Source organism: Colletes gigas, unplaced genomic scaffold, assembly GCF_013123115.1.
Source record: "Colletes gigas isolate AHSC1104 unplaced genomic scaffold, ASM1312311v1 Colletes_gigas_Sc00002, whole genome shotgun sequence".
Taxonomy (NCBI): Eukaryota; Metazoa; Arthropoda; class Insecta; order Hymenoptera; family Colletidae; genus Colletes; species Colletes gigas.
This window is the reverse complement of record NW_025106631.1, coordinates 4,278,119-4,285,494: the sequence shown is the minus strand read 5'-3', so window position 1 is coordinate 4,285,494 and position 7,376 is coordinate 4,278,119. Positions and strand designations below refer to the sequence as shown.

General features: G+C 48.0%; 1 long non-coding RNA gene across 1 annotated transcript; it reads right to left on the bottom strand.

Moving 5' to 3' along the window:
- Positions 1–314: 314 nt before the first annotated feature.
- On the bottom strand, positions 315–860 carry LOC122399357. The gene is made up of 3 exons (XR_006259264.1): positions 802–860; positions 651–729; positions 315–391 (listed from the first exon to the last, which is right to left on the bottom strand). It is a non-coding gene; the product is annotated as an uncharacterized LOC122399357 (long non-coding RNA).
- Positions 861–7,376: the final 6,516 nt, after the last annotated feature.

The following is a 7,376-nucleotide window of genomic DNA, read 5'->3' as shown; positions in this document are numbered from 1 at the left end:
TGATAAATGGATCCCCCCGGAAGGAAAGAAGTCTCCGTCAGTTTGACTCGACGGAGGATCGCCGGTAAATTTGTTTAAGCCTCGATATTTAAAGCGAACGATAACGTATCGCCGTATCGATACGACGGGCACAGAGAAGCCACCCTCGAGCCCGTTCGGCATTAATGCAAAAGAAGCCCTTACCTCCCGTGCTCGCAATCACCGACATAAATAAATCGACCTCACCGTCTATTTCTCCCCGTCGGCCCAGAATCCCTGTATTCGATCAGGCATCGAAATACGTCGGCATAAAAAGGAGAAGGAGACCGTTCGAGGAGAACCGATTGTTCCACTCCTGCAGATCGGATCTGTCGTTAAGCCACGCTTACTCTCTGCCAATCCCACGGACGATCTGTAATCAGAACGACGTCCGCGATTTATTCGAGGCGATTTTATCGCTGATACACCATCGAGCAATATGGCGGGGCATTATCAACGACAGCCTGCTCAGACGTCCAATTTTCACTGTTCAAACCCTCGTGCAGCCACGAAACGGGGGTATCGTGTTCTTTAATACATGGATCGATTTTTTAATTAAAAATATCAAAGATGTTACCTTGTAAATGGAACAAATATTTATGTAACACGATATAAGCGAAAAAGATTCGTACTTTCTGAATTTAGTCCATCATAGGTCGGACTTGCTCGAAGGGAATACCATTTGCTTCCAATTTTCTAGTCTTGGCTACCCTGTAAATGAAACAAATATTTATGCAACATGATATAAATAAAGAAGATTCGAAGTTTCTGAATTTGGTGTACCATAAGTGAAACTTGCTCAACATAGACGCCATTTGTTGACCTCGTTCCGAAGTTGTTTACCCTGTAAATAAAAATATTTATGTAACACGATACAAGGGGGAAAGTTGTTTCTGTTATTAATTATTCCTGCTTGCTCGAGGAGAACGCTATTTGTTTCGAATTTTCCAACCTTGGTGGTTCGTTTTCTTTTTTAAGGCGGTATCGATTGCGGGTCGCGAAAGCGAGAGTGTCGGTAGGAGCCTAAGCGATAATTCATCCGAAGGCGCGAGGCCAAAGTAACGAACATAAATTTTTGTCCAAGGGCGCATCGCGGAGAAAACTTGGCAACTCTCGCCGGTGGCTGGAAACGGGGGCGGTTCAACGGCGGACGCTTAAACACTGGCTCCGTCGTTAGTCTACGAGCCATTAACTAAATTATGTAAGCCTCCGCGAAGACCTCCGGCACCGGAGGTAGCGTAAACTTTAACCGTCTGCTCCTGAATCAGGGCCGATCAAATTGTTTTTCACCTCTTTCATGGCCTCCGCCCGTCGAGGAGCGCCCTTTCCAACTTTTATTACTGCGCTTTCAAGATTCCTGACGGAAAGCAACCGACGGGGAGCTAGGGGAGGAACAGTGCGTCTAGTGGCACTCGGTCCGATCGAACAAAAATGCAACGAGGTAAAAAGAGCCTCGATCGAATACTCGACGACCCTCGTAATGGAAAATAAAATATTAATAATTGGAGGCTCGCGCGCCTAGCACGGAAAGACAAAGATCCATTTTGGGATCTTCTTTGGAAATGTATATTTAAAATCGTTATCTGTAGAAGCTGGTGCTCGCTGTTTTCGTTATAAATATTGCTTATGATTCGTGTTGAATCTCTGTTGTCAGATTAACCCCTTGACGTACGATTTAATGTAATTTGTCAAATATATACTATTTAATTTTGTTTAAACTTGTTCGTACAAGGAATGGCCATGATTTTTTTTTACGAATACTTCGAAAAATGTGTTGATTTTAATATATAAGACTTGACGAGTAGCCTTATGATCGTGAAACTTGAAATCAAGAACTTATAACGAATCAGACTCGTCATTGTAAGGTAAGGGGTTAAGGATGACGAAGAAGCTTGATTGAGGCTGTAAACCGTGCTTTCCTTTGGAACGTTAACAAAATTTTAGTGACTTTATCGCATCGGCGACATTTTGTGAGAACTGATTGGTTGGAATTTACCAGTGTTTATATCGTAGATGTATATTTTCCATGGTGGCATTTAGGTTCGATTACGATACTCCGGTCAAGGGAGGGGCGGTCTGAGCGAGGAGGATCGCGAAGAGGGTCGTTATCGTAGCCTCGCGACTTAACTCCCAGCAATTAATCTCCCCGCGCTAATTATTTAGCCGGTTAGCAGGAGTTCCGTGCGGCCGAACGTAGTTCCGTTATCAGATGTAGTAGGGGTCGTTCGAGAGGGATCGCGAACGGGTCCGGGAGGAAGCTGCGAGAGGATGGAAGCTCGACGCGAAATGGGGTGGCGGGAGAGCGCGCGCGGTTGAGGTTCAGTCGTGCTCAGGAGGATACACGAGGGGTTGAGGCTCGCGCAAGAGTAAATTGATTAGAATTAAAGGGTTGGCTGGCAGGTGCTGCTGCCGGGTTACTACGGACCGTAAGAGAGAAAGGTCGAGAGAGAGAGACAGAGAGGGAGAGAGAGAGAGAGGTACCGTACAGAGAACACGGAACGGAGTGACGAGGGAGGAAGGGAGCGAGGGTACAACGGTGACCACAGCCTCGACGCTGATTGGTCGAGTCAAGTTTGTGGCAAGATGGCTGGCTGCCGCCGCCGCCGCCGTTCCTGCTGCTCTCTGCCTCCGTCTCGTTCCCTCTTCCTCCAACCCTCTCTCGTCCTTCCGCATCCCGTGCTCCAGCTTCTTCTCCAGTTCACCTCAACCTCTTGCCTCGTCCTCAGGCTCCCTCCCGTCGTAGTTCCCTTCTACGCGGTCTCTAAGATGCTTTATCTATGTGCCAAATAGATGTATGTACGTGTACACGCCTGTTCGAAACAATGCCGGGCGTGCAACCACCCACCCGACCCACACCCTCGCCAGCCAGCCACCCTTTCTGCGAGCACCGCACCATCTACCTCTTACCACCCACGACACCCCCTGGCCCCCTGTCCTTCTCCTTGCCCTATCATCCCTTGCGTGCTCTCTCGCCTCAACCCTTACCACCACCTACGTTCCACCCGACCACCCCCGTCGACATCGTCACCGTTTCTGCCAACGGTTCTCCGGGACCATCCTCCCCGCGTTCGTCCCTCGCGTACCTTTCGTTCACCCTCTCCGTCTCGCCCCCTGTCACCGTTGCGTCCTATTTCCATCGTCGTCCCCTCGCACCCCCCCTCCTCTAACCCGCCGGATGCTCGGCCCGTGGCCCCCTACCCCTCCCCCGGCCCACCCCCTCCTGATCCAGCCGAGCCCACGGATGCGAGAATACCGAGCCGGCCTCAAAGAGAATGCGATAATACGAAGAACTTCGACTAATGAGTTAATAGTTGGTGCCTCGCGTTACCGTCACACCGCGGGTACTTTATTCGACGTCGCCCCGAGCAACGAGATTATAACGCGACGAGAGGACTGCGGTGGTGTGGGACGCTGCGGGGGTTGTGTGTGCACGAGCACGCGCGAGCACAGGTACCGAGAAAAGTCATTCGACGCGGATAATCGCCACCCACCCCTGCCCCCCCTAGCAGTTTGTTTTTACTTTCGTCGTGCACGACGGTCACGCTCTTCTGAATTTTACCACCGCCTGGCGGGGAAATTGTTTTCGGATAGTTCGACTTAAAAAGTTGAGAAGATTTCAATGGCTGGAATTCCTGTTTCGGAGGAGCGTTCGTTTTTATTTATCGACGAGTAAAAAAATATTTACGGAAAAACCGGGTCGGTGAGATACGGATACTTTGAGCAGGGAACCGCTCGCGGCCACAAACGAGTTAATCCACGGCCAAGGATTCTCTACAGCCCCCCTCCCCTCCTCCCCCTGAGGGGCGACGCGACGCTTTTAAAACAACTGGCACCGATAGCTGCGAGAAGGGTCGTTCTCGAATTTACATTTCTAATCGCGGCTAAGGAACGCCGCGTTATGGAAATAGCAAAAATAAACGGCGCGATATCAGCATATCAAACGGCCTCTTTGAGCGCTCGGGGAGCGTGTCTCCCCGACAGCCGCGGGGCGCTTTTTAAACCGCGGCGCGGAGAAAATCTCGGGAGCCTCGAGTGTGTCGATTCGTCCGGGAACGGACGCGGGAACCGCGATAAAAAGAACAGGCCGCCGCGTCGACGAGAGAAAAAAAAAAAGTGCAACCAATAATTTTATTTGCCGCGATAAAGCACGGCGTCGCGAGCGCGCGGAGGCGCGCGGGGGCGGGTAAAGGCTGGTCGCAGGCCCCCGCCGTATCTTTAGTAAGTAAACAGAGCGTCTTATGAATTTTAAGCAGCGCCCGGAAACTACGAGCCGCTTCTTCTTCTTCTTCTTCTTCTTCTTCCGGGCTGACCTCCTTTCTTATCCATCTTTTGCCACCCCTTTCGTCAACGTTTGCCTTCGTTCCTTCCCGCCGAGCTCCTACCCTCTTGGCTCCCCGTTTCCTCGCCTTTAACACCGGCTAATCCGATACAAAAAAGAGGGCAACGCAATTTGGAAAAGTGGATACGCGATCGTGTTACTTTTCGAACGTTTAACCCCTTCGCTCGAAAACGATTTAATTCCAAAGTATTCGACGCGTGTAAAAATAATAATAGTTTTTTTTGTTAGAAGCCTCGACCTTACTTTTGCCTTACTTTTCGTGAGAGTGGACGGTCATGCGGCGTTGTTTTGATATTGATCTCCGGATACAACACCGTCTAAGCATTCTAATGGCAAGGGACCAGGATTCTGCGCGCTGCCAGGCGCACGTGTTTCTAATGATTTTAGTGGTACCGAGGTATACCTCTGCAACGTATAGTTATAGCCGACTGCGAACACGTATTACATCCACTCTGCCGGGGCACCGTGTAATATGTCGGAATTGCGGAAAGGGGTAACGCGAGTTGGAGAGCGGAGAGGGCCCGCGAGGACGGTCTTGTGGGATTCTTAATGGCGAAAGGCCTCCGAGGTAACACTACGGCTATTAAACGCAGACCCCGCTAGTCTGTCTCGCGTTCTCTCTCGCGCCAACCACCACGACGATGCTCGTTCTCTCTCTCGTCGCTCCTGCGTAAATGGGGTAGTTTCTTACTTTCGCGGTGTGCATAGAAATTTAATAACGACGAGGGTCTCGATCGCGCGGCAAATATTTCTGTTGCGTCGCGTTACAAAAATCCCCGTTTAAATTGTTCCGAGTCGGTGAGACGCAATTTCGGGTTGCCCCAGTGGTCTACGAACTTCACGAAGAGCTACCAATCCCGAAAGAAAAATAACGAAGACGAGTTTGATGAGAGAGAGGACATACGAGCAGTGAACAGGACAATTTTCCACGCTTGTAAGGGTTAAAAATTCCAAAATATAAAAGAACCGTGCGGATCAACAGCGTCTCGTCCCTCGCGCGAGACGATAAATCAACGTTAAACTCCACGCGCGGTGTCTCGTAATCGCAATTAAAGGGCCGCGTTTAAGAAAGGGAAAAGAAGCAGGGAGTGGGGAGTGGGGAGAGGCAGGAGATCCCGAAAGCAGGATAAGTAACGAAAATGTAAGCCCGGATCAACCGCGCTCATCCCCTTTGGCGTTTGGCGTTTGACGCGACCGCTGAAATTTTTACTTGGTTCGATTTGGTCTTTCAGGGATTCCCCGTCCTCTGATTGGTGGACTCTGGCCACGCCCTGCATATAAGGGTGGCTTGCCCGCCCGAGCACTATCAACCCTTATGTATGCCCGATGCGAGTACACTTATGTGCCGGTACATATGTAAGGGTGCAGATTTCGCGCGTACATATATCCACGGGGCGATGGTACATAGGCGTAGGAAACGTGTGTACCGGGTGGGGCTCGGCAGGACTGCGGATAGCAGCGGGCGAACTCTCGATACGACACGGTCGATCGAACCAGTCGTAATTTTAGCATCGTGCTGTTATCTAAAAATGAACGGCTCGCTATCGGTTGCTATTCTTTTACGCGAAACGCTATGCAGGATCGCGTGCGTGGAGCTGGGAACTGCGAACGGCCGTACAACAGTTTTATTAGCGTCGCTACTCGTTGATAAACGTATTGCGTTTAAGGGGACATTCTGGAATATTTTCTTTTACTGGTATTTAAATTTATTGTTTGTAACACGTTACGAATAAAAATAAAAATATTTCTCCCAAGGAAATAATATTGAACGCACTCGTGAATAGTCGTTCCTTATTTTCTAGAATGTAATTAGCTCTTATTCGGTTTGAAATAATTCCACTCCGGGGTATATACTAATTTTGAATAACTATGGAACTTGTAGAATAAACTTTTTAATAAATAGCGCTACAAATTGCGCACGGTGTTTCGAGTATATCTTTATAATACGGCTCAAATGTACGCGAAAATTACGTAATCTCTCGGCGCTGGACCGTTTCGCGCGGAATTGAATAGAATAACGCGTCACTTCAGAGGAAAAGAATATTTCTATGCAGAGAACATTTTCTACGAAATGTACACTACCGAGGAGAACGCGGAAAGAAACTTAGTCCGCCCTGCTGATATTACTATTTTATACTAGACGAAGTAGAATAAGATGTCGCCTAAAATTGTCTCCGTGGGTAACTAAAATAGCTTCGCGTTACAATCCTGAAAGTCACGGCTACGAAGACAGTGCCTGGGAACTACATGAAATACACGCCGGAAGAGACGTTACATTAAATTCACATCTTTCGAAATGATACGGGGTTTCAGAATTAATTGCGTGCAAATGCGAACACCTTTCACGACACGTCGTGTAACCCTCGTTCCCCGACTGTGTATTTGAATTATTCTTACTTAATCATATCCCACACGGTACTCGACGTCCCATCGTATTACTAAAGGGAAACTTTATTTCATACTGTGTACGGGCACGAACTAGTACCTCGTTTTCCTTCTGCATCCGTCAGCTGCATTTAAGGACGAGTTCTGGTTTAGCGGGTAATAATAAAATCAGTCGTTTTCAAAAACGAATTACGAATGATAGTACTAGAATTATTTAAAGAAACATAATATTAAAACTATCTAGTAAATTACAATCGATAGAGAAACTAGTCTACTATACTCTGTTTTGTTGTCATATAAATAAATCACCTGCAACCACACTATCAAGATCGAATTTTTATTATCAGAATGTGAACGAGTAAAAACAACAATTAAAACGTTTTTCGTGAAAATAAAGAATATCTATCCTCAATTTTTAGCCCCAAACGTTTGTAATGGTACGTAAACCATTGTTTTCAACGTTTCGATGCTTTGTTATTCAACGATACGCGTTCGAAACTTTCGCGGATTCCACGATTAGTTCGATAGTCGACTCTCGCCTATCGATATGGCTGACTTCGATTGTGCGGGAAGCCTTTTGAATTAGTTCCTCGTAAATGATAGGTAGTGGTGGGGCGCTCGCGTCAGTGCCGTG